Source organism: Equus asinus, chromosome 11 (genome assembly GCF_041296235.1).
Source record: "Equus asinus isolate D_3611 breed Donkey chromosome 11, EquAss-T2T_v2, whole genome shotgun sequence".
Taxonomy (NCBI): Eukaryota; Metazoa; Chordata; class Mammalia; order Perissodactyla; family Equidae; genus Equus; species Equus asinus.
Window position 1 is genome coordinate 11,393,323 of NC_091800.1, and position 27,790 is coordinate 11,421,112.

The following is a 27,790-nucleotide window of genomic DNA, read 5'->3' on the forward strand; positions in this document are numbered from 1 at the left end:
CAGCAATAGCATTTAAACATAAAAGCTGTCTGAAGGACCACACAATCTGTAGAGACATTTCTGGTTCCACAATATTTATTAGGGCGAAAAAATTACAAACTCTAAAGGAAATGCGGTCAGGGAAATAACAGCAAGATATATTTATCCTACCCCCATCCCTTCAATAATTAACATTATTCCAGCTCATTCTGTACCAAGGAAATGACCACTGGGCTCATAATTTGATGATTCAGCCTTCCTCCGAGATGCAGAATATTCCAGGAAAAGGCTACGAACTCCTCCTTTGCTGTGCACTGCAACAGCCCAGCGAAGGCCATCCTCCCACCGGCCTCAACCTCCTGGCGATGGCTCCAAGAGGAGAGGCAGCAAGAGAGGCTGGAGGTACTGAGTCAGAGGGCAAAGGGCAGTGGTTCTCAACTAGGGGTGATTTTTCCCCCAAGAGACATTCGGCAAAGTCTGGAGACATTTTTAGATGTCACAGTTGAGCAATGGTGGTGTTGGCACCTGGCGGGTAGAGGCACCAGAGAACAGGCCCCCACAGCAGAGAATTACTGACAGCACCGAGGGGGAGAAAATCCGCCTTCCTGTGTGGGACTGTGGGCCGCAAAGTGTTCTACAGATTTTTTTTAAGTGAACTGGTGAACTGGTTTAAAAATTATTCTTAAATAATATATTACTATTTTGAAAAAAAAAAATCTACATATAGTGTCTGCAAATGAGCACATATTCACAAGAAAGCAAAACCTTGCCACATCCCTGGAGAACCCCAATGTCCCCAAACCAGGACTGAGAATAACTAAGAGACAAGCAGATGAAAGAAAAAAGTAAAAGACTAAAAAACATAGTGTGGACTAAGACATGCTTCACTTCTGAATCCAGGCTCTCATTTCTAAGTGTGAATCGATACCCGCAGAAGCTGGAGACCCATTCGCTCGGTGTGTACCATACAGAGATCACAAGCGTGAGAGACGTGCCTGCGGATGGGGCTTCCTGAGAGGGAAGGAGCTAACCGTGCTGGGCACGCACCGTGTGTCCCCCGGTGACTGCGCATGATGCCCCCAGGGAGGACGCCCAGACCCACCTCACAGATGACGGCCAGAAGCTCAGAGAAGGTAACTAATTAGACTGATGTTAAGGCTCCATCGCCACATTAGAGAAAAGTCCTCTTGTTATGAAAAATGCACTGTTTCAGTGTTTAAGTGGGAAGGGCACCTCGACCGCGTGGTTCTGAAGGACCACAAAGGCGAGGCAGTGGTCAGCGTGTGAGGATGGCAGCTTCTTTCCCAGAAACGCTCTGCCTGCCTTTATTTTTTAACACCTGACAATTTGAAAAACAGAATCGTCAGTTCTAAGAGTTGAAAGGGACTAATGCAGCTAACAGAAATCCTCTAACCAGCTAACACAGAAATCTTCTCCGATTGTAAAAGGAAAAAATAATTCGTGCAGGAAAATAGTGGGGAGAAAGAGGAAGGGAGGACCAGTGCTGGAGGAAAGGGGAGAGATGGAAGAATAGATTGATTTTCCATTCCGTCATGTCCCTCCCTACAATTTAAATGCTCTCACCAGCTATCCTCAGAATCCCACTTCTGGTCTGGCAACAATAAATACACATCTGAACTCAGATATATCTCCAATGACAATAATAGTAATTTTTGTTGTTGTTAGTGCTGTAGAGTTGACTCCAAATCCTAGTGACCCTGTGTACTGCAGAGCGGAACCTGCCGGGTCTGTCTGCGCCATCCTCTACAGCATTGCATCAGACAACACTCTGCTGCTATTCTCAGGGTTTTCATGGCCAATTTTTCGGAAGTGGGTGCCCTTGTCCTTCTTCCTAGTCTGTCTTAGTCTGGAAGCTCTGCTGAAACCTGTCCACCATGGGTGACCCAGCTGGTATTTGGCATAGCTTTCCCCATCACAGCAACACGCAGTCACCACAGTGTGACAATCAATACACTGTGGTGTGGTACCCTGACCCAGAAATGAACCTGAGCCTCGGTGGTGAGAGCACCAGATCTTAACCACTAGACCACCAGGGCTGAGTGATAATAATAATAATGGCTAACATTCACATTTAAGTGCCTACTATGTACCAGTGACCTCTCATAAAGCATGAATGTGTAATATCATTTAATACTCAAAACCAAGCCTTTGAAGTTTACACAGCTATCACACCCACTTCACATTTGGAAAAGCAGCTGTTAAAGTAGGCATAAAGCAGAGTCTTGGCTCAAACCTCAGCACGTCTAACCCTAAATCCATTCTGATGCTCCATTATTTGTAATACTACTGAAACTCTACATAAGATGTATAACAGGTCTCCTAGGGCAATGGGGCCACAGCATAATGACAGTAACACTTTAATTAGATACGAGGACAATCCTCCCACTTAGCAAACACAGTAAGACGCAACAGGATGAGGAGGCAGAGGTTCTGAAGACGACTTTGGTTTCACTCCCTGCTCAACCACTGACTAGCTGAATGAGCCTGGGCAAATTATTCTGAATCTCTACTTCCTCACTTCTCCAATGAGGAAATGCTGTTGAGCTCACAGAATTGCTTTAAAAAAATAAATTGAGATTATGCATATAAATATATTAAGCACTTTTAAAAATAAATACACTCTTGTAGAGTTTCTCTGAATAAATGACAATTTCAGAAATACTTTCTCTTCATTTCATAAATTGCTCTTCAACTGCACTGGCTCCTGGCTGGCATTTTGAAATTTTGCTGCCAAATAGCTAATGAGCTACACAAATAGATAAAAGCAGCCAGGGGGAGCTGCTATTTAAAGAAATCCTCCGGTTTAGTGAAGAATTATTTGACGTGTGAAAAATCAGCTCTTAATTACCTGGTTTGTCAATATTTTAAGAATGATCTCCTTAATGAGCTGCTGGGATAGACTGTGACGCCCACCCTGAATCTGGACATTGGACGTTTCTGTCTGCCGGTGACTTAACCCCGAGAGTTTAACAGAACACAGTCTTTGTCAGTGAGGAGGTGATGCATTGTTGAGAAGGTGAGAGAGCTACTCAGAAACACATGAATACAACACAAAAACTGCAGGGTTTTCTGCAAAATGAGCAACAGAAAGGAGGCTTGGGGGAATTTCAGGGCAGAACCAAACGACCCAGGAGTGGTCCAGGGAGAAGGCAGCCAAGGTGAAGGCTTGGTGAGGCTGAGGGAGGAAGGCCAGCACTCTGCAGACAGGGCTGAGTAACACGGAAGCGGGAGGCACAGGAGAGTGCAGACGGGTCCGGAGAGGAGAGCGAGGGGACCAGGCTGCCACGAGATGGGCGGAGGGAGCTGAAGTCGGCTCTGCTGTCCATGGTCTAGGCCAACCTTCTTCAAGACCTCGTCCAGCTCTAAGGTGGTTTCCCCTAAAAATACACATACATTTGGCCCCACACTTGTATACTCTTCCTAGACTCTGTAAATATAACCCACAGTCTTTTATACTCAAGATTCCCCTATGCCACCTGCCAGGGCCCAGTTAGATCTGTCGACCCACCAGGAAAATAAGGCTCTTGGTGCTCATGCAGTGTGCCCTCGAGTGGATGGGGTCTCTCCAACGCGCCCAGCGGGCTCTCCCCAGAATGCAGGCAGCAGCCCACCTGACTATTTCCCCTACTCCCAGTTCTTGGGCAGCCTCTTCAAGTTACCCCCCACCCCACCCCTCTGAACCAAGATTTTTTAAAGCAGTAGCATCTATGCTGAGACAGACCCTATAGTTTTGGGCCAAGGACCCTTCAGACAATCTAGCTCTCAAAAGGTAGTGAGTTGGCTTATTGTTAATCCACCCCTTTGCCAAGTCAAAGTCAAAGTTACTTCCCCTTTCTGGTGCCCAAGAGATGGTGTTGATTGTTTCATCAAAACCTACAAGGAGCAATGTGGTGATGATTACGCAACAATGTGAAAGTACCTAATGCCACTGAAACGTACATTTTAGAAATACAATAAAAAATACTTATAATTCAAAAAACAACTAAGAAGATTCCTCAAAAAATTAAACACAAAGTTACCACATGACCCAGCAATTCCACTCCTAGATACATAACCTAGATAAATGAAAGCATGTGTCCACAGAAAAACTTGCACACCGATGTTCAAAGCAGCATGACTCCTAAGTGCCAGAAAGTGGTTAAACAACCCAAATGCCCATCAACCGATGAAGGGATAAACCAATGTGGGCTATCCATACAGTGGGATATTATTCACCCACAAAAAGGAGTGAAGTACTGACACACGCTACAACATGGATGAACCTTGAAAATATTAGCTAAGTGAGAGAGGCCAGACACAAAAGGCCACATATTGTGTTATTTCATTTATAAGAAACGTCTTCAGTAGAGACCGAAAAGTAGACTAGTGGTTGCCTAGGCCTAGGGTAGGGATGGAGAGGAGAGGATGAGGAGGGCTGTTAATGCAGATGGGTTTCCTTTTAGGGTTGAGGAAAATGTCCTAAAATTGTGGTAATGGTTGCATAACTCTGTGGATATAATAAAAATCACTGAATTTATACTTTAAATGGATGAATTTTATGGTATGTAAATTGTATTCAAAAAAACAATTTTTTAAAAAAAGCTAAGAGGCGCCCAGTCCACAAGGAACCACAGCATGGTTTTTCTAGTAATCTGCCATGCCGGGGCAGACCCAGGGACTGCTGCACAAGTTCGGTTGCTAAAGCAGCACTCTCCCACATACTTTCATCCTGCTTCAAGTCACAACTCTACCACCTCCTCCCCAAATCAGTAATTACAGCTCTGGGTGCAGGTGGTAAGAGGATCTCCACTCTATCTGCACAAGCCACTTATTATATGCAACAGTCATTTTGCTTTGAGAGTTTCACGAATGTGAAATTAGCTGTTTAATAAAACCCTCCCTACAAGCACTGCCTCATCTTTTGTAGTTCTGTTACACTGTGAACATAAGCTCGGGTTTTAATACACGGCTTAAATATTTCATGGTGACAGGGCAAAGAACAATAAAATTGAGGAAGACTGCAACATTTGTTGGTTTAAATAATATGCTGAGTTTGGGGTCAGCTCGGTGGCACAGCGGTTAAGTTCACACGTTCTGCTTCAGCGGCCTGGGGTTCGCTGGTTCGGATCCCAGGTGTGGACCTACGCACTGCTTGTCGAGCCATGCTGTGGCAGGCATTCCACATACAAAGTAGAAGAAGGACATGGATGTCAGCTCAGGGCCAGTCTTCCTCAGCAAAAAGAGGAGGATTGGCAGATGTTACCTCAGGGCTAATCTTCCTCAAAAAAAAAAATAACAACAACATGCTGAGTTTAAGCCTTTAGCTCACACAGGGAGCTCCTCTCACGCGGTGTGTGCATATGGTCCAGGATCTCAGAGAAAATGGGATGGCTTTAATAGGTAGTCAGAAGGAAGTAAAGGATCAGGCCGTAAGAAACTTACCAAAGTCTGTTAGCACTACCACAGAGTTTTCTAAGACCGTCAATGGGCACTACGAGGGCAAATAAGCCACCAGAGAGGCAGGGAAAAGATATGCTCAACTGGGGGAGTTGGAAGGAAAAATGTACAGAATGCAAATTTTGGGATACTTCCCGCTCTGAATGTTCAGAATGCTCAGGAGGCTTGGTCACAACCTTTTGTCTGCCAGGGCGCACCTGACAGGTGAGGTCATGCTTCTCTCCTGGGCATTTACAAGCTCTGGGTACAGCTCCCTGCAGGCGGTGTCAGCCAGCCCCCGTCCCCTCAGACACGTCCCCGACAGTGCAGCAGCTCTGAGGAAGCCTATGAAGACAGATGAGCCTTGGCCTTGGCCAGGAGAGCACCCAGGTTCAGGAGAGAGGAGCCTGCCTGTGACAGCTCAGCCATTGCCAAAGGGAATGAAGCAGGCACCTGCAAGCCTTGGCCTCTGAATTGCTGTACTTTAACAGGCTTAATTTGCTCCTGTGGGGCTAAATTGCTGGCTGTGTTACTGCGGTCCTACACATGAACATGGTTAGGGATGTAATATGTAGGGAGTGTTTTACGACTCCAAAGCACTCCCACCCAGGGGACCATTCTCCTCCCCACCCCGGGAGCGGGGGCGCAAGGTGGCAGGCACCGCACACACCCGCCTTTTATGAGTTGGGACTCTGTTTAAACATGACTCTGTCCTCTTCACTTCTGGAGAGCATCTTCCTCTGTGTGAAATGGTTCCAACTGGCTATATATGATATATATGAAATAACCAAGGCATGCCAGTGCTAGGAAGGACTCACGAGACGATCTGATACATTCCGACCGAGTCTATTCGCACACCACCTTCAGGAGTTGTTGCTGTATTTGCATGGCATGCACACTGTTATTTGTAATGTTGTTCCTTAAAGGAATCCACCTTTTCATAACTTAAATACATTTTTTAAAACTTTGTATGCCTCTCATCAAGGGAGCACCACCAAAACGATCTGCAATGAGATACTAAACTCAGCTCCATCACCCAGGGAGAGTGCCATCTGAGTCCTGCAGGGCGCCTGATGGTTAGCATTTGAATGCAACATACTACTAAATAAATGCTTGTTTGTGCACTCCCTAAAATCACCGAGCGCACACAGTGCATTAGGGAAACAAAGACCGAGTCCACGAGGCTGCAAACTCTGGCACTTGGCCCATTTTTTAATTGACCACAAGTTAAGGATGATTTTTATTAAGTTTATTTAGGAAAAAAAAAGGAGGAGGAGGAGGAAGAGGAAGATTATTCTTCAACACAGACTACACGTGGCCTAAAAAGCTAAAAGGTTTGCTATCTGGCCCTTCTCGGACCAGTCTGCTGGGCCCTGATCTCATCCACACCTTCACTTTGCCAGCGAGGGACCGAAGTCCAGACGCACAGAATGACCTGGAGGCACGCGCATGCGTCTTCAGGCTTCAGGGAACTGAAGGCGGCCATCAGCTTCAACACTTTCAAAGTGGGCCTCTGTCCAACCACTTTCACGATGTTTTGAGAAGTGTCTTGTCACAGCGTGGGGGTGCACAACTCACCTAACTTGTCCTTGTCCTCTGATGCCCGAAATCACACTGCTCGCCCCCAGAGCCACTCTCCGGCCTCCTCCACTACGCGCTGGGGCTCACCTGTGCACATCCCAAGCTCTCTGGGCACCGGCAGGAGAGGAGGGAGGCCTCCCTGATAAAAGAGCCCCCTCGACACGGCCAGCTGTGGTCACCCAACCCTACTCTGCGCCCTCCAGGCCTAGGGTGCTAGGGCTACTCAGGGTCCCCTGCACTCCCCCAGGCTCCTACCACAATCGGACCACCCCGCCTCTGGAAACAGTCGCTTTATTACACTGACCTCAGGTGACCTAAGTTGGGAGTGCGATCTGTGCCCTGCAGCAGCCCTGATGGCTACAGACTTGGGGGCAGGGAGCCCTGTGTCTGCAGGTGGTGATGGGGAGTCCCGGCCCACTCGAAGTACAATGCCCCTATTACACCACCGCACAGCTGGACGGGGCCTGAACCACCTCATGGTCCGCCCTCCTCCTCTCCAGGGAGCTACACCCGACCTACCCAAGTATCAGAAGTGCCCAGAGAGAGTGGAGTGATTAGTTATAGCCACCTACTGCATTATAAAAATACATATTTTTAAGGCTTCGGTTTAATTTATTACAACCTGAGCAGCTGGCATGTGGCAGAGACTGTGCTGGTGTTTCACATGCACAGAAAATCAACCACCAATCCTCACTCTACAAACGAGAAAGCTGAGCCTCAGAGAACAGCAATGGTGCTTACCAGAGCTGTAAGCGGCTGAAGTGGGGTCGTCCCAGACCCCTTTCACTCGGCCGGCTGCCCCCAGGACCCACCTCCGTGGCTCACCAAGCCCAACCAGGGCGCACAGCAAGGCCGCCGCCTGGTCTGTCCACAGACATGCAGTCACGTTCCACAAATCAAGTAAAAAGATAAAAAAGGTGATGACGGGGGGCAGAAAGTTTCCTGAGAGAACATGGGGGCTTCCTCACAGCCTCATTCACACGATCGAGTTACCTGGATTGGCCATCACTGAAAACATCTAGCAGCTCCCACCTGAGTGTGAACGTCTGGGCGGGTGTCTTCACGACATTTTTACGGCATAAAGTGAAATGGCTGCTGTGCAGAGCAGTCCCTCTTCTGGCCTTCTCTGCCCTGAACTCGCATGCACGAGAAGGCCAGGGCTCCGTGCACCTGGGTGGGAGGGCCCGGCAACTTGTATCAGGCTACGTTATTGATTTTGTTGAACTAAGTACACATTGAATGGAAAAATTTTTTCCTATGTCCCATTTTATATCTGCTCCCTGATCTGAGGAGGAATCAGAAGATCTGCCTGCCCCAGGCAGTGTGATCTTGGGCAAGTCACTCGACTTCTCTGTCTCAGTCTTACCATCTGGAAAGCGGCATGATGATATTTACCCCACCTACACCTCCCTGCCCCGTCCCTGCCTGTTCCCCTGCGCAGATCAAGCAATGAGGAGGCAAGATGGAGGCCAATATCTCAGCCAAAGCTGCATTCAAAACACGGTGGGCCAGTGACTTACCTTCCCTGAGCTAGCTTTCTTCCCTCTGCAAGATGAGGATAATAGGGAATAAGAGCTACTTCAGAGCTTGGGGGAGGTTCCAATGAATTAATGATGCAATGCAATGACGAGCACCTGGCACACGGTAAGTGATATACGTTTGCTATTATTATTATCATTATTTTCTTAATCTATGAGATCTTATTAACCAACATGTAAAGTGCTGTGAAGATTAAGTGGGTACTCAAAATGATGGCTATTCTGTAATTGACAGAGCACTACACAAATATACAGACTAAAAAATAAAAATAATTTACTGTTTGATTTATTTCTATCTGTGCCAATTCAGATAGTGGAAGATTGGAGGGGTTGCCTAGAAATATTTGAATTGACTTGACACTACTAAAAATATAACTAAAATATATAAAAATATGAAAAAAATATAAATATAAATAATATAACCAACAATGACTGAGTTTTAACCACTGATTTTTACTTTTAAATATTTAAACACCCCGGTTTCTATAGAGCTAGCGACAGACGTCCTCTGCAGTGCGTGTGTCAGGGGCAGGCAGGGACCACAGCCATCCTGGATCTCAGCATGTCACTTAAGTGCTGGGACGTGCTCAGTAAAGTGCCTCCTTTAAAAAGGAGCAGGTCATACCCTGCGGGCTGTGGGCCACTCCCCTGGACGACCCCACCCACCCAGAGGCCTTTTCACGTTTGGCTCTTGGTCCAAATGTGAAAGTTGTACCTTTCTTTCAGCAAATAAGATGCTCTGCTTCACCTGTGCCACCACAGGGGCGACTGCGCCCCCTTCTCCCACTCTGAGCTCAGGCGGAGAAAGAACGCCCAGTCAAGAGGCCGCTTTCCTCCTTCCAGGAGGTCTGGACGCTCACAAAGCCCAGTTATTTGTTTTGCCAAACTGTGTATACATTGAATGGAAATGTTTGTTTTCCATGTCCCACTTTACAAGTCTAAAGACAAATGATTAAAGAAGAATTTCAAGGGCATTTTTTTCGCTCATCCCCTCAAACCTGGTTATATTAAGCAGCCTCACTTCCTGCCTTTTAACTTACATTTCTGTCGGCGTATCATCCACTCTTCTTTGTTGACCTTTACGTGTACAATGTTGCTTCAAAACGCTTCTTCAAAGGAAAGGGCAAAGTGAAATGTCACCGGGAAAGATGCCAGATGGCCAACGGCCAAGGGGGCCGCTCCCAGAGCTGAGGCTACCTGTGGGGTGTGGGACACAGGCACCAAAGGCAGGTGGGGAGGGCGACACAGCTGGACCACCTGCTCTAAGGCCAGGTCACACCCCCGCCCAGAGAAGCCCATCTACCAGCGCGGACCCCCAGGCCATGAGGGGCGGAGCTGAGAGCCTGCATCCTAGAGTCACTTACCAAGTGTTCCACTGCGGGCACACTCTTGTTAGGAACTGCAGGTGACAAAAAGATAAATGGTCCCTGCCCCAGAGGGGCCTGCAGTTTAACAGGGGAGAAAGGACACATACAAAAACATGCATGGAGGCCATAGAGGATTTCAGGAAGATGAAGGTTGGGAAGCTGAAAGACACAGTGGGACTAGAAAGGAAAGAAGGAGGAAGACGTGACTGATGGGGAAGGGAGGATTGATGGGATGCAGTAATTACTGAATATTAGAGACAAGAGACGGGAATGAATCAAGAAAACTCTTAAAATCTCCAGGCTGGACGTCAAGAAAAATAAATCTGGGCAGAGAAATCCTCAGTTCAGGTTTAGAAGTACAGTTTGAGGTGAGGGTGAGGCCTAAGTAAGACATGGTGGCCCTGCCATTTTGACTCCACCATTCGTTCTCTGCTGTGGTTTATAATATACTAAGTGATAAGGAGCACACAAAAGAAGTGAATTAGCAATACAGTAGACCAGTGCTGGTTCACTCCCAGGAAATAGCTAACCAACCACGCCAATAAGAAACAGTCCACACACACACACAACTGACAAAGGCCACTGAACGTATTAAAAGTTTAAATCTGCAAAATTTGCTCCAGCAAAATTGGACTTGGAAAGAATATGAGGCACAAAAGAAGCAGTGGCAAAAGCTAAATTCAGTAAAATCTGCTACAGATAAATGGCTGATAAATGCAGAAAACCTTTCTTGAAAATTTAAGTGGAAAATAATTTACTAATTTCAGAAAAATGCAAAATTTTTAAATGGCTTATCTATACTCTAAAACCTTAATCAATGACTTAAACTGAAGTTCACTCAGAAGAATATTGTCATCAAAAATTCCTCCAGGCTAAACAAAAAGTAACAAATGTTGGAGAGGTTGTGGAGAAAAAGGAACCCTCATACACTGCTGGTGGGAATGCAAACTGGTGCGGCCACTATGGAAAACAGTATGGAGATTTCTCAAAAAATTAAAAGTAGAAATACTATATGACCCAGACATCCCACTACTGGGTATTTATCCAAAGAACTTGAAATTAGCAATTCCAAAAGTCCCATGCACCCCTATGTTCATTGCAGCATTATTCACAATAGCCAGGACGTGGAAGCAACCTACGTGCCCATCAACTGATGACTGGATAAAGAAGATATGCTATGAGTATACACACACACACAAACACACACACACACAGACACACACAATGGAATACTACTCAGCCATAAAAAAGGATAAAACCGTCCCATTCACAACAACATGGATGGACCTTGAGGGTATTATGTTAAGTGAAATAAGCCAGATAGAGAAAGACAATCTCTGTATGACTCCACTCATATGTGGAAGTTAAACATGTAGACAAAGAGAACAGATTAGTGGTTACCAGAGGAAAGGGGGGGTGGTCACAAAGGGTGAAGTGGTGCACCTACAACACGACTGACAAACAATAATGTACAACTGAAATTTCACAAGGCTGTAAACTATCATAATCTCAATAAAAAGCTAGAAAAATAAAATTAAAAAAAAAATTCCGGGTCCAGCCCAGTGGCACAGCAGTTAAGTTTGCACGTTCCGCTTCTCGGCAGCCCAGAGCTCGCCAGTTTGGATCCCGGGTGCAGACATGGCACCACTTGGCAAAAAGCCATGCTGTGGTAGGCGTCCCACGTATAAAGTAGAGGAAGATGGGCATGGATGTTAGCTCAGGGCCAGTCTTCCTCAGCAAAAAGAGGATTGGCAGTAGTTAGCTCAAGGCTAATCTTCCTCAAAAAAAGAAAAAAAAATTCCTCTGGGATAATTCTGATAAAATATTCATATTCACAAACAGAGTCAAAACATCCCCAGATCAAAATAGTGTGTCAAAATGTCCTGTGTCCAGCAGAACAGATGGGAATGCCTGGCAAACAGAGGAGTATGTGAGAATCTGACAGGAAGACTCTAGATGGGGCTTCTCCACAGGTAAGTGTTGACAGGGAGAGCTCCCTGGGAGGAAAGAAGGCTGTGAGGAGAACCATGGGCAACAACCACGTTCTGGGCGCCACAGGAGCAACCATCACACTAGTGAAGTTTCAGAAAAGAGCAATGTTAAACAGAACCCAAGAGCAGATGGACTTCTCCGAGGCAAAGACGGAGTGTAACTCTACGTGTCTCCTTTAAGGCCCACACCCTCACCTTTCAGAGCGTGCTGCGGCCACACATGGAGGGTCTGGACAGTAGCTTGGCATGAAGTTGCTAGATCAAATACAGGATGCCCGGGCATATCAGAATTTCAAGTGAACAATGAATAATGGTTTAGTATAAGTATGTCCCAAACAAATCATAATTATGTCCCAAATATAGCCAACAAATAATTTTTTTAGTATAAAAAAGTTATACTAAAAAAGTATCTGCTGCGCATCTACAATGCAAATTTAATGGGGCATCTACTATGTTTATTTGCTAAATCTCTAACCCTAGCTTGCTGTCCACAGATCAGGCCTGAACGCCTCACCCCCATCCCACACCCTCCTTGCCTGTGACCATCCGCCCTGACTTCCACAGATCGCCTCTTGGCAAAAGTGTTTCTGCAGACCGAGTGGCGAGTAACGACCCCCTTATTTGACAAGCCCCCTCACACACTGCGTGTGGAGGAAGCCTCCCACAACACACCAGAAAAGGACAGTCGGCAGGAAAAGGCAAGGGCCAACCATACCAAATGCTTGAGAGAGACGGCAGGGGGTGAGGGCCGACAACGGGTCACCAGGCTAAGTACAAAGAGAGGCAATAGTGAACGGTTTTAGTACACTAGTAGGAGTTTAGTTTTCAGATGAAAACAGGTGGTGAGAGTTTGGCATTCTCTCTGGTTAGCTTAATCATAAAGAAATGAGGTTCTTGGCCAACTGCTTGCACCTTCACAGTATCTGCAGAGAACCGCACAGAACTACGCCCCTAAGGTAACTGGCTAACACCTGCAGGCGCTCAGCCAACGTGTGTCGAATGAATGAACGAATGCTACACTTCTCATAGAGTTTTGTTTTGAAATCTGAAATCATATAACTATTGAAAATGAAAGTCCAGGGTAAATCTTAACATTTTGTGGCACTCACCACAGGAGCTAATATTCTTTGCTCTTTAACCAGTTTGTCGGCTGAGGATTATCTATAGCGTAAACGCTAAGTATCTGTACTGGGCCGGAACCAAACAAATGAACAAAAACCCCTGCTGGCCCACCTGATGAAGCCCACGTTAAGATTCACATAAATACAGCGGAGAAGAAAGGCTACCACTTTGCAAAGCGGAGCGAGTCACACTCCCAGTGTGTTCTCCTCTCCGCCGCTTTGTGAAACTGTCGTGATGTCCTGTAGTTACAGGAGCACTTGATCAAACAAACATCGAAGAACACCATGATTTTCTTATTTATCCACAAAAGTATTATTCAACCCTGCACCAATTTCCCTTGATCTGTGCTGGAAAAACTCCCAGGGATGCGTTATCAAAACAAGAAACTGCAGAAAAAGAAGAAGACACATTTTTAAAGGGAGTCGGCTGCTTCTAACTTAGGAAAGATACCCAGCGTATTTTGAATTTTTAAAAAGAAACCTTTATTTGCTTTGCTACTGTGAAGTTTCCATTCTGCTAAAAGCCCTCAGATTTAGAATTTACAAACAAATCAAGCCTGGAAAACTAAAAGCTGCATTCAGCTTTTGGACACGCTGTTATCTGGCATAAAACAAACATGCTAGGCCTCTGCCACTAAACTTCTAAGTATTTTTTGATGGAGTTAAAAGAATTAAGCTAAAGGCGAGTTTATGTACAAATTAAACCAAAGGGGTGTGTGTGTGAGGAAGACTGATCCTGAGCTAACCTTTGTTGCCAATCTTCCTCTTTTCGCCTGATGAAGATTGCCACTGAGCTAACATCTGTGCCAATCTTCCTCTACTTTATGTGGGATGCTGCTACAGCGTGGCTTGATGAGCAGTGCTAGGCCCGCACCCAGGATCCGAACCTGCAAGCCCTGGTCCACCGAAGCAGAGCACACAAGCTTAACCACTATACCACCGGGCCGGCCCCAAACCGAAGGTTTTTCATACCAATCCTGAAAAGTTTAAATTCCAAATGGAGTCTATGTTGTTAGCACTAATTTTTTCAAACTTGGCCCAAAGGAATATCTCTGTGTCCTCACATGGGGGACACTGGGGCAAGCTCTGATCATCTGCCACTGCCTTGTAACTTCCTAGGAAGGACCTATCAGCCCATAGGTCCCCATTCAGAGCTGAAGATACACTTTTTATTATTAATTTTCACCAAACATCATTAATGTTTAATGTTGTCTAGTGAATAAGAGCATAAACTCAAGGGAATGGCAGAGTCAAGAAATATAACGCTTCCTGCAGGTAGAAAAATCCACACAACTGTCTCAGATAATACTTACCAATTTTCTAACAGTGGGGAATTGGTTAATGCAATTGACATCGTCTTAACATTGGGGCCAGTCACTTGCATTATATCATTGTTTTTTGGGGTTCCAAATTCTCCCTACTTTCTAAAGGCTGACACCAACACCACCACTTTCAAAGCAAACCTATACTTCATGGAACTGCAGAATATCAGAGATGGAAGGGAGCTGGGGTGTCCCAGACATCTGTTGCACCTGTGCTGATGGTCCGCCTTACCTGTTCATTTGCTGAGGAACCTTGTTAGATGAGTGCATTGTGGTCTTTCTGAACAGCAAATGCACCATGTTTCCCACCATTAAAAAGCAGACAGAAAAATGAGGAAGGACACACTAAGGGAACTAAACCTATTGCCCAACTGCTAGGCATGCAGCCCTGTGCTGAGAGCACTGGTCAGCCACCCCTTCAGTTCTCAGACACCCGGCAGGGGGTGTCATTCTGAAGGATGAGCAGGGCAAGCCTTGGAGCAGGTCTCTATGCCCACTCAGCACTGGAGCCAAAGCTGGAACTCGGGTCTGTCTGCCACCAAAACCCATGCTCCTCCCACTTCCCATCCAGGTAGCTCTAGGTCAGAACAGTGAAACACAAGGGCAATTCTAGTATTCAAATAAAATTCCGTACAGAATGTAGTCTTTTTTTACTGGAGCCTGCTATTGCTAAAGGTACAGTGACCTTGACGGTCAGATGAGGTGAAGGCTCCCCTTCCATGTGCCTCTTCTCTGCAGACACCCTCTCTCCAGGGCTCACCTTGCTCCTGACGGTGTCCCAGGTTTTCTCCACAGCTTCAGCCAGTGACCTGGCTGAACTCCAGCTCTGACTCCGTACTCCCACCCAAGTAGGTCAGGGTGAGGCGGAGCAGGGTGCCTCATTCAACAGGCTCACACGGTTGGAGGGCAATTCATGAGCCGGCTGCAAGTACCTCACCTTCGGGGGGTGTGGAGGACATGGAGCAGCCGGAGAAGTGAGGCCAGGGACACTAACTGCAGGGCAGCAGGTAGTGGCTCTCTGAGGTCCCAAGGAAGGGGAGACGAAGTGGAAGAGAACACCCTGGAGAGGGCAGGGGAACTTCCTGGAATTTAGCTCCAAGAAGGGGCTCCTAATTCAGGCTGTGTCCATCCTGAGGCTGCAACACACTTGATGAGGACAACAGAATGTAAACATGACAACTCGGGTGGGCATCTTAGGCACTGAGCTTGTCCTGCTCCTCTCTGAAATGCCATGCAGTCCAGGTCTGGAGAGCCAAGGACATGAGACATAATTTCTCGGTCAAGCTTGGTCCACTCTGGCCAAGAGACCTGACTTTGGAGAAGCAGCTTTGAGAGCAGGCATGTCCCATGACAGCATTTTCAAAAGATTCATGATAAACCCCAAACACCCCTGGCTCCCATGTGCCATGCGACTATTGATAATGACATTCGTCTTGAGCCCACTTCCCTTTGCAGCTGCCTTGTCACCAGCTGAGGAAAGCATTATTTGATTTTTATGTATTCTAAGACATTCAAAAGTCCTGACAGAGGACAAGCTCTGACTTCCAGAGCTGGTTGATGATCTGTAGCTCACCTCGCCATGGCCTGCAGGAATTTTAAACTCTGATCACGTTTCTTTCTGTTGGTACTGCCAGACCGGGCAGTCCCAAATCTTCCAGTTAACCCTCCTATGATCTCTCCTCCGTTCCCAAATGAAAACGAAGTCTTCTTTGGGACTTGCAGACTAGAAATTTCCCCTGTTCTGTAATACAACTCTCATCAGATTTCTGTCCAGAGAGCAGCTATTTAAGACATCTGAACTTCAGCTGTACAATTGAAGTCTTTTTTGCAAATCTGACCATCTGCCATCCTTTGTCCTCTTCTGAACCTCCCATGAACTCGGTGGCACAGCTGAGTGTGCACTGCTCGATACAAGGGCATGTTATTTTTATACACACACATCTGCATATCTGAGTAAGAAAGCCCTGTCATCGGCCGGATCAAGTCCGCTAAGGCAAACCAAAAGGACCTTGGGCAGAACGCCCTTTTGGGGCCCCTTGAAGTGGAGGCCCATGAAAGGTGCCGCGTGTCCCTCTGCCTGTTTCCAGGCTCACCTACCCCAGAACACAGCGAAGGCTGAGGAGCCGCTGCGGGGGAAGCCTGCTCGGGTGTGGAGAGAAACACGAGTCTGGGACAACCTGCTCTGAACCGCTGTTTCCTCCTAGAAGGGAGGTGCTCTGTGCACCTGAGCGTCCAAAGCAGAAAAGCGGTGATCCCGCAACACCCTGGGACTGGGTCCCGGTCACAGCCCGTCAGGAGCAGAGAACTGTAGGAAGAGTGGCGTTCACCCTCTGCACGCAGTACCCGGTGGCAAGCAAGGACCTTCCCCTTCTCTCGCATCCTGATACCACCTTTTTCTTTATTCCACTGCGAAGTATGTCTCAGGGGAAGCACAGAAGAGAAGCAGAAGCAAGAACACCGTGAAGATTTTCCAAAAGAAGCGTTTCTGGCCGAAGACAGCTCCTTCTGGAAACCACAGCACAGAGCTTCCAGGGGCTCTGCGGCTGCGGCAGAGGCGCTAGGGGCGTCAGCGCAGGCAAGCTTGCTTTCTTTTTCTTTGATGGGGACTATATACATTTTGATGTGGATGGCTGGCTATTCCTTTTGAAAAATAACCTCTTTCAAGCTTCCTCCCTGGCGAGACAGTTTGGGACTGAGACTTCTTAGGGTCCATCCCGACATTCCAAAACCTCCGCAGGAGACACCTCACCCAGCAGGACACTGCTGCCAAGGGCCTGACACCAGCAACCACTGCCCCGCTAGGAAGTTCTGGCCCCGTCTATGGGTAAGCAGCCTCAAGTGTTGCATCAGACAGTGAAACATTTGGTCCAAGACTGCTCGCGTTTTCCACAGAAGCATTGAGGAAATACACTATTCCGACCAAGACAGACTCTTCTGGAGTATTCCTGGGAGGGGGCGTGAATCTGGCAGACCATATGGATGCTGGTACTGGGTGCCTTTTTTTCAATTTACAAAAGCCATTCTCCTCCTTCCAGTTGCACAAGTTGCCCCGCTCAAGAGTTCTGGGCTAATGCAGGCAAACCGACACTTCTCCATCAAAATCTGTCATCGTCTAACACCAGACCTTCTGTTTCTCCTGCATCAGGTTACCACCGTTCTCACTCAACATCCACTTCTATAGCATAGACACCAAACTACACAGAGCTCTTTAGTGGATACATAATCATGGAATGCCACCAATTTCCTGCTTAAGGCTAGAAATCCCAAAAAGAGTATCCTAATCCAATCTCTTCCAAGCCCAAAGCAGAAAACACGGCGCTGAGTATCCAGTCTTGCCCAGAGTCACATCAGTCCGCGGCCAGGCTGGTGACACGGAGGCCTCTGGACTGCCGGGCCAGGTCTAGTTGAGGAGGAGGCAAGCCTGGGGGAGAGGCTTAGAGAGGAGGATGTGATGGGTCCCCAGAGGATCTCAGTGGCTGGGCAGCTGGGGTCAAAGGACCTCAGGTTCTAAGCACCTTTCACCAGCCCACATAAAGAGTCCATGCTTCCCTCCACGACCCCATATCTGACTTAGCACATTCACAAAAACACCCCTGTTCTACAAGTCACCCGTCCTCATGCTCAGATGATCCACAAACACGCGTGGAGCATGACTCTTGCGCTGATGGCACAACCTCCTCTTTTACAGGCATTTTTCATACCTTAAAATGTGTCTTATTTCCTCACCTGGCTGCTTTGCTGAACTATCAAGACACGTCCCCTGAGCTGATGGATCTTCCCTCTCTGCCAAGGCGATGGGCGCTATAAAGCAGCGCGATTATGCACAGGCCTGAACGCAGAGTTCCACCCGTGCGATGCTCCTCTTAACGCCTAGTGAGACAAATAAATAATGTGCAAGTTTTAGAGACTGAAAAGTGTAAAAAAGGTGATTATACACTACCCTCTACATTCCTGCACAAGGTGCCATAAATTAAATCTCATTTTCCCAAAGAAACGATGCCATGCTGGGACTTCATAAAGGCAATACACGCAGAATGCAGAGCGCAGGGCAGAGAGTAAAGGGCACAGAGTAAAGGGCAGGGGTCAGTCCCTGCACATCCTGACCGCCTCCTCCCCGCCGCGACCCGCAGCCCTCCCTGGAATGTCCCGTCTCGGCTCGCAATTTTCTACAGAAGTGATCACAAGTCCCAAATTTTGAAGAAAAGCATAAATGATGTTTCTATATACTATTTAATAGAAAGCCTTCTAATGAGTATCTGAATTAATGAACCAGACAACACAGCAAAAATAAAAATCCTATACAAGTGAAAGTGATAACACTCCATTCCCATTGCTTCTCCCCCAATTTTCTCCCGGTGAGAAGAATACCATTTAGATCAAGGAACTCTGGGGGACTTCCGGACATTTCCACAGCATTTGCAGTGGAACGCTTGGGGAAACAGTACCGCTTTTTGAGAAAGTGATCTGGTTTGCATTCTTTTTTACTTTAAATTTCCCAATGCAAATACTCACACTAGGCAGAAAGCTTTTTATTGCATGACGGTCAAATGTAGCTAAGTTTTCCCCTAACTTTTCAAACACAAGTCTCTCCCCTCACCCGAGTCCAGCGCCTCTGGGGTGCAGGAGGTGGATGGGACCTAGGCCTGAGCATCCCTTTTACCTTTAGTCATCCATCCTGAAAACTTCTTCAGAACCAAACAGAAGTAAGGCGCGAGGGGGCTCAAACACCCCAGCATCCACCCAGACGTGCGCTCCCTTGCTAAGTGGCATCCTGGTTTAAGGTCTTGCGAGCAGGGGACCCTGGAACTTCCCCTCCTGCCCCAGCTCTGGCACCGCCATGCCCCCTCCCTGGCATGCCACCCCCTCCTTATTTAGAAAGCTCCTGGCATCCGCCTCGTCCATTAAGAATTTCCTGACTAAGAGAGAACAAGTAGCAACCTCTCCTCAGACCATTTCACCACTCCTCAGCCTTCTGGAAGAATCACTTTGCCTGTTAATTTACACCTACTCCTTTGCCAGCAAAATAACAACACAGATATATGCAACCTCGGGAATCGGATTTTTCACTTGGCAGAAACCTTCCTGAAGGCTGAAGCTTAACTCCTTATTCTCTGGTCCTAATCACAGTTCACATTTATTGAATGCCAGGCCATGTTCTAAACGTATTTCATATATTTAATCCTCAACACAGCCTACAAAGTGGGCACTGTTAGTTTCCCCACTTTTTAAATGGGGAAACTGAGGCACGGGGCTGCAGATGGTCATGCACACAGACGTCCTGAAATGTATCCTCTACAGAGGTTTACTTAGTTCTTGCATCTCTCTTTAGGTGGTTCTGTCCCCTTCCTTGCTGCCAGAGCCTCAGCTATCACTTCTCCCCATTGGTGGGAGCCCCACCGCTGCAGTCTAACTTGCCACTCTCCATCTGCAGCCAGCTGCAGAGATAACCAAGCGGGCCCAAAATGATAGGCCAGAGGCCCCCACCCTTTCCCATCCCAACAAGTAAACGGGCTCCGGGACAGCAATTGCTTCAGATCCACTGAAAAGATATCTTTTGAACATCTACTCAAAACCAGGCACTGCCCCAGGTACAGGAGCCAGAAGGACGAACGTGCCCCAGGCCTGTCCTCAGGGAACACGCAGTCCAATGGGCGGCTCGGGGCTCCGTTGGCCTGTTCCAGATTTCAGCAGTTTTACAGATGCCCACTATTCCAAGAGATCCTGGGAGCAGGCTGGGGAAGTCCCACCCAGACCTAGTGAATCAGATCTGCCTTTCAGGGAGACCCCCAGGGGAGGATTTGTATGTAGACACTGATCTAGACAGTTTAAAGACACCTGAAGTTTGACTTTTGGACATGAAAAGTACTATTACATCATGCAAATTATTTAACTTACACTTACTGAAATGAAAATCTTTCCTCTATTGTTACTGCCTGCCCCTATTGCCACATCTGTCCAACCATATGCGCGTACCTACCTCTATGCTTTTTAGATAGTGATGAAGGAGTAATACTAATAACGAAGAGGAATACGGCCAAATTCACCCGATATGCACAGTACAATGGAATTGTCTCCTGTTTTGTGTGCTACGTTTCCAGAAACAAAATACTACATGGCTAGTCTTGTCCCTCGGTTTAGCTTTATATTTGGTAGTGTGCAGTGTGCATCTGTGGGTGCAGGCCCCTGGTGAGGTCTAGACCCAGCAGGGTTACAGCCCTCAGGCCACAGAACTTTCAAGGAGGCTCTGCCCATGCCCACACGCATAACAGAGTGGGCCGTGCAGTTCTGTTAGCTCAGGGCAATTCCAGGGGCAGGGAGGAGAACCACCGCTCCTGAGTCATCACTCAGTTGAATTTGGGGCTGTGCTGCTGCTCCCACAAAGCATCAGTGCGGAGAGAACGTTCCTCTCCCTCTTGCTCCCAATGCCTCTCCAGGACAAAATGGTATTTCCTTCCCACATGGGCACAGCCTCAGCTGGAAAGAGACCTCCGCAGGGGCGTGTGGGTGCGGTGGGGGGAAGCGGAGCCTCTCAGCTCCAAACCCCCACCAACTCAAACGCAGGAACTCCCTTGCAGATCCTCAAGGCAGAACAGGTAACAGGCAGCTGCAGCAAGAAGTGCTATGAGTCTGTGCAGAGCGTGTTCTCCTCCCAGCCACTGACCACCCCGCTCAAAGTCACCTGAGACAGCGAAGGTGCCGATGGCCTGGCCTTGATCACCAGACCACAGTCCTGAGACAGTCCTTCAGTAACCAGGCCTGAACCCCGGCGCAAATTGCATCTGATAATCTCCCAAAATTCTGGTTCCATCAAACTCTGGGACGAGCAAGACATTCTTCCCAGTTCAATACAGATCACTCAAAGAATTAATGAGTGTTCCTGCCTAGTGTCTCCCAAAACTGCCCTCTGGGAAAAAGAAATGTCTTCCAACAAAAGTTTTTTTTAAAAAGCAAACTGGCTGCTAAAAATTTGAGGTTATACATTTATGAGGGATGCGTTATACAATTACAATTACAGATTAGCCCCTACTTCACATAGCAAAATACATAAAAACATAAAATCAGGTTCATGAGAATTCTTCTCAAATACTAACATTAGTGGTAATATCTGTAACTTACAAAAGAATTTTTAAAAGATTCTAAATTAAGTACTCTGAGTTCTTACGATAAATTTATTTTTACTGAGAAATGTAGTAAATAAAAGTTGACAAGAAACAAGGGCAGATAATCTGTGCATTGTTTCAATAAACCAGGCAATTTGTCTCGTTCTAGTTCTGTTCTATGCTCCTGTTCTGTAGAATCAATTTCCTTAATTTACAATTGTTTTAAGAATAATATACACAGACTTCTTAAAGAATATTTATTTCCTAAGCAGAAAAGAAAACATTCATAACGCTATTCAAGCAAGGTTTAAATTTATGTAAAATCCATTCAACCTTTTCAAGGAGGACCACTCAGTGGTATCATCGCTATTGCTAATCTTACATTTTCAATACTCTGTTCAATTTTAATCCATCAGACTTGAGAGTCCAAAAATTAATATTTCTATGACAGAACTGTTTCTCTCTCTTCCTCCCACAAACCCTTAACTCTGAAAGAGAAGGCTCACCTTTCAGATGGAATCTTCCTCAAATCATACGGAATAAAATAAAACTCAAAAAAAGTCAAAATGCTAAAATTAACAAGTGTTTGGCCCATCTCTGAAAAATCACACACAGCCTGAGCAGCACGTGAGGTCAGCTAAGGACAGAGCTACCCTGGTTTGCAGGGCAGCAAACCACACGGGGAACTCCCACAGGTCTTGCCCCATTCGCCTTCTCGGGAATCATGACAAAGAATACTGCCCGCTTCAGTCAGAAACCCTCAAATCACGGCAAAAAGAAACCTCTACCCCCACCCCCGCCTGCCTTTGTCCAAACCGGTCTGGACAGAGGATCATCCCCATCCCCTCGTCCAGCGAACCTGAAATTCAGGACACAAAGTCGGGGGCAGGTGGGCACGCAGGCCAGCGCACCCAAACCAGCAGTGTTTGCAAACTGCAAGTCGCCACCAGGATTTTTTGTAAGATAACAGCCGAGCATAAAAATTATCAGAGTGCACTGCAGGTACTATGAACAAGCAGTGTTTCATGATAATCTTCATTTTAATCTCCATATAAATATGTATGTCCCTGTGTGTGTACTTGATCACAGCGTAAATTTACTTCTGCTTGTAGACTACAGCCAGAGCAGTGTGAAAGGCGCCACCGCCGGGAGAAGCGCTGTGTGGGCACCTGTACCCCTGTCCCGAGCGCAGCCTGAAGAAGGGCTTCCCGAAGCCTGGGCTTCCAGAACCCTGTGCTGAGGGCACGGTGGAGAGGCTGCCAGCTGGGCTCTGAAACCAAAGTGCCTGTGTCCTTCTGAAGGAGGCACGAGACGGGCTCACCGGGGAGCAGACGGGCAGCTGTACCAGTCATCCTCCCTGCAGGAAGTCACGGAGACCAGGGCCCTTCTCAAAGCTAAGCTACGTGGCAGGGGAGAACGAGATGCCACATGTTTAAAGAGCTTTATAAATTAGAAATCAGGATGAGGCATATGCTGGTAGTCCTGATGCTCAAAGATGAAATCCTGGGCAATCCAGGCATAAACTCTCAACAACAGAACAGGACAAGCTGGCACAGTGGTACATTAGCTACAGAGTATGTGAGAAGAAGTTATAATTTTACCCCTTTTGTGAAAGGGCCTAATAACCAACCCAGGGAAAACTTGACATACCAATACTCTAATTTCAACAGGACCAGATTATTCCAAAAATACAAATGTCAAAGGCACTCAGTCACAGCATGATTAGTATCAAAGTACAAAACGTGATACATATTTGTACCAAAAAGCAAAATAAACCCCAAATCAAGATGCCAGGACAGAATTACAAAAGAAATTTGAAATAATTTAGTTTTATTCCCACCTGCCAAAATGTTCTATTTTGCTCATAGATATTCCTCCTTTAAAACATCCTGTTGTTTTACTCATTATAAAAATATTCATTTAACAAATATTTCTTGAGCACTATTTTAGTGCTCATACACAGCATATGCAGTGCTGCATACAGCAGTGAACAAAACAGTCCAATTTTAACAGTGTTTTCTTTCTGTGCAAATATACCTATATCTTATTAAGATAATACTCAATACAGAAAATCACATCCAGATTTTTTCAAAATTTTAACAATAAAGTTTTTCCCATAAGATCAAATGTTCTTTAAAAATAACGTTTTTATTGGCTACATAATATTCCATTGTGGATGCTGTCATAATTTACCAAAAGACATTTCTAAATGCTTAGTACAACACAAAAGAGAGAGAGAGTTAAATATATCACGTTAGACCCTCATATAGGACCTTAAGGAATATACAATCTTACCAACTCACAGACCCAAGGCAGTGGACGTCAACAGGCACACCTCCACCGTGTGCCACATGAAACTCTAATTTGTAAATCTCCCTTTATAAGCCCCACTCCCTCTTTGATCCAAGAGAACATTGTCTGCACAGAACAATACGTTTTCATTTCAATTTCCCTTCTTTTCAGGAAAGGAAATGTTTGCACTTCAAAGGATTTCTTTGAAGAGCAGCCCTCGGTCCTGGCCCGTCCAGGTTAGGAGTTACGTGGCCTCAGCGGGGAGTCCACAGACTGGGCGTCTGCCCACCGCAGTCACTCTCAAGGCCAGTTCCTTCAAGGAGAGGGTCTGGGGCAGGAGAGGAAAAACAAACACATGGAAAAATACTTGAGGCTTTTGATCATGACCTTCAACAACACAGTGTACATTTACAGCTCAGGGAAACTGAGGTACACACGACGGGGAGCTGTGGACAATGCAATATCAGCTTCTAAGAATAAGATCATTCCAGAAACTAGACTCATTCAGCAAAAAACCCCTTCCAGGCCAGGAAACAGTGGAGCCCCTCCCAGTTATTTCTGGGGATAACCAAGGGGGCTGCTTCGATCAACGAAATGCAGAAGCAAGATCCACATTTCGCTTTGCACAACAGTTTTGAAACCTTCCCCTGGGGACTTCTGAGAAGCACAGTCGACAACAGAGAGCAAAATTCACCAGGGAACTGTGCCTCTTATTTCTCCACTGGCCCACTGGCAGGGGGCCAAGAGGGTCAACAAAAGGCAAGTCTAACCACCATATTAATAACCACGAGATATTCACCAAGAGGCCAGGGCTGTTTCTCTGGATCAACACCTCACGCCCAGCCTTACCCTCCGCTAAGTGGAGGAAGCCAGGGGTACATATCAGGCAAGAGGGGGCCTGCAGCATTTCTTTTCAAGTCTTGAACAAGTTCTGGGTAGTTAATAATGATCTCCGCCCTTCCCCACCTCGAGGTGGTTAAATGTGCCTGCTCAGGTGGGCGACCGCCCAAGTGGTGGGCAGGGGCCTGAAACACAGTCCATTCCAGACAGGGAGCCTTCCCTCCCTAGGCCTGAGGACTTGCTTGGGGTGCTGCCCTGGGCGTCTGGGCACAGGTCTGGATGACCAGTCACCCCGAGTAGAGGTCTTCCAACCACCTCCTGCAAGCCTTCACCTGGCCGAGCACCAGGCCTCTGTGCTGGAATCACGGATGGTTTTTATTTTCTTCTTTTACTTTTCTGTAGCTTCCAAATTTTTCAGAATGAGTAGTCTAACTTTTAGAAACATTTTTTCCTAAAGAGGCTTATGAGATAGAAAATTAGACCACAGTTTCTTTGAAAGGTCCTCTCCCACAAAAAAAAAAAATATATATATATATATATGTGTGTGTGTGTGTACTTATATACGTATATATATCTGTAAAGGACATTATTTAGACAACTGAAAGTTAAATATGGACTTTGGACTAGATAACAATGTTGTAGCAATGTTAAATTTCCTGATTTTGATATCCTCCTGTGGCTATGTAAGACTATGTCCTTATTCTTAGGAAACACACGGTGAAGTACACAGGGGTAAACAAAAGGGCAGGACGTCTTCAACCTACTCTCAAATGGCTCAGGAAAAAATGCACATAGACGTGTGTGTAGATCGACTGATTGACAGAAGGAGCAAAATGTAAACAATGGGCAAATGTGAGAAAAGACTCCAGAGGAATTCCTTGTACTATTCCTACAACTTTTAAGTTTGAAATGTTATCTAAAAAAAGTTGAGAGAGAAAAGGGAAAAAGGAGAAAGGCAGGAAGGGGGGGGAGGTTTTCCCTGCTCTACCTGTCAGCGCCCCAGCTTCCTGGACGCTGCACACTGCGGGAGTCTCCCCAGGGCAGACGGGCCCTCGCCCCCACCCTGGCTTGGGCAGCCTCGACCCCAAGCTTTTCTTGAGGGTGTCAAAGAAGTGTCTTCCAAGGAAGGAGATACTGCCCCACCTCACCACACGGCAGAAACCAGCAGAGTAAAGATGTGGGGGCAAGACGGCTACGGCCACTGGTCTTAAGAAGGATGGAGTACTGAGGAGGAAGCCCACGGGCCCCCTGCAAAGGGTCCTCCCCAAGCAGGGACGGAGGCCGATGCGGAGACGACTGGATGTAGAGAAACGTGGCCTGGGCAGGAAGCTCCGCACCCAGCCCGGCTCTGGCGATGTGAATGCCAAACTACTGACCCAGAAAGAATGCAGCCCAGCCCGTCACACACCGGCACCCGATCCTGGCCACTTCCCAGCACAGCTGTCCCACGGACACCAGAGCTCCAGCTGTGCCAGGAGCCCAGCGCTCTGCCGCTGGGGTGAACAGAGGAAGACCTGCGTTCAAAGACAGCGGAGAGAAACCAGGGCACGCAGCGGGGAAAGGCAGGGTGCTGTCCAGTGTGGGGCAGCCAGCCCCTGCACCTGCGGGACTTAGAAACAGAGGGCCGTGGGGGCTGAGGGTCTTCAGGTCCGGGTGCCGAATCCCAAAGCCTGGCGCTGCCCCATGCAGACGGCACGCCACAACAGGGTCCCAGGGGAGGCCGGAGGCCCAGGCCCAGTCTGGTGCCCACAGCCCCACAGCACCCTTGGTGGTTAGGACTCTGGAGCCAGGCCCCCTGGGTTCAAACCCTCACTCTCCCACTTACCACTACCTGTGTGCCTGCGGGCAACCTGCGTCACTTCTCAGTACCTCCACTTCCCCTCTCCACTTCCAATCAGAACAGTAGTGCCAACGTCCTCAGGCGTTGTGGGGATGAAATGAAAACATGAAGTGCTGAGCACACGGTGAGTACTAAGCGCTTGTGGTTCTCCATCTTACCCAGCCTTACCCTTCCTTCCTATTTGGGGTAACAGACTGGGTAATGGTACTTGGGATGCAGATAAGAAGACACAGAGAAAGAGAGCATTCCCAGCTGACCTTAAAAGATTAACTGGGGGTGGGGGTGAGGTCTTCACAGGTAGGAAGATGATAATCACAACTGGGCGTGAGGCAACAAGAATAAGACAATGTTTTGCTCCCTTCCCCTCTCACTGCTCCCCCCAGGCAGCATGCCCTACCCCACAGCCCCAGGGGATAAAACAAGGAGGAAAACAGAAATGGCCCTGAGTTTGTGGCTTTGGTTTTTAAACCCAAAGCTCTCAGGGTAATTTGGACAAGATGTCTGGGGGTCAGGATGACCATGATGAGGGTGGACACTCTCCCTAAACACCCATCTACACACGTGCACACACGCAGGCAAGCACTAACAACGGGGCTGTGAACTCTGCTCCCAGAGGTGCAAGGAGTAGCCAAACCCAAGGTGTGTGGGTCTGAGACCTAAGGGCACCTGCCCCCACACCCAGGAAGCAGCTCACTCCTAAAGAGCCCATGGCTTCAAGGTCATCCAGGCAATCAGCGCCAACATGGCCCCAGAGACTGGGGTTCCTGCCCCCACGTCGCCCGTCTCCACGGTGGCAAAAAGGCCACAGAATGCCTTCCATGACCTCAACTGTGAAAGGGCAGTGGTCCAGAGAGCCCTCCAGGTCTAAAGGGGACAACGGCACAGGAAAGAAGGGTCACAGATCCTGAACCCGGGTCAGCAGATGCCTCAGAGGTTCATTGTCCCCCCACACCTGGCGCTGCATCAGCACCCTGCAGTGCAGACCCAGTTCCAAGGAAACAGGACCATATTTCAACACCTTGGCAAAATGGGGTCGCAGAATACAGTGCTTAGTAAAATTATTTTTCTCCACATCTAAATCAAGGAACTGAGCGTTCTTTCCAGTATAACAGCGAACACTTATATTAAGCACTTACATGCCAGAAGCTGTGTTAAGAGCATAACTTGGATTACCTCATTTAAATCCTCCCAACTCTATCAGCTAGGCGCTAGCAGCCAATTACTATGCAAGCAATAAGAAAAGAATTTAAACATGGCTCTGAGAATTGTCTTAGAAAAGGCACTTATCCCCTAAGTGGAGGCAGCGCTGGGACCCGGCCCCTTGTGCAGGAGGGGCCCGTGGCATCTCCCTTGCGCCCCCAGTGCACGGCTCCTGAGGAGCTC

General features: G+C 47.3%; 1 protein-coding gene across 9 annotated transcripts in view; it reads right to left on the reverse strand.

The window, feature by feature from the left end:
- The window catches only part of SLC7A1 (solute carrier family 7 member 1), a 79,192-nt gene that overhangs the window by 46,874 nt on the left and 4,528 nt on the right, over positions 1-27,790 (reverse strand). For 2 of the 9 annotated variants that reach the window (XM_014843841.3, XM_014843843.3), the window contains exon 2: positions 18,062-18,205. The exons of 4 other annotated variants lie outside the window; for them this stretch is intronic. The gene's annotated coding sequence lies outside the window, so the exon portion shown is untranslated. Of the gene's footprint in view, positions 1-18,061; positions 18,206-18,995; positions 19,180-23,730; positions 23,787-27,790 lie in introns of those variants that run through there. 3 more of the 9 variants (XM_070520457.1, XM_070520456.1, XM_070520458.1) reach the window with 3 other exon arrangements.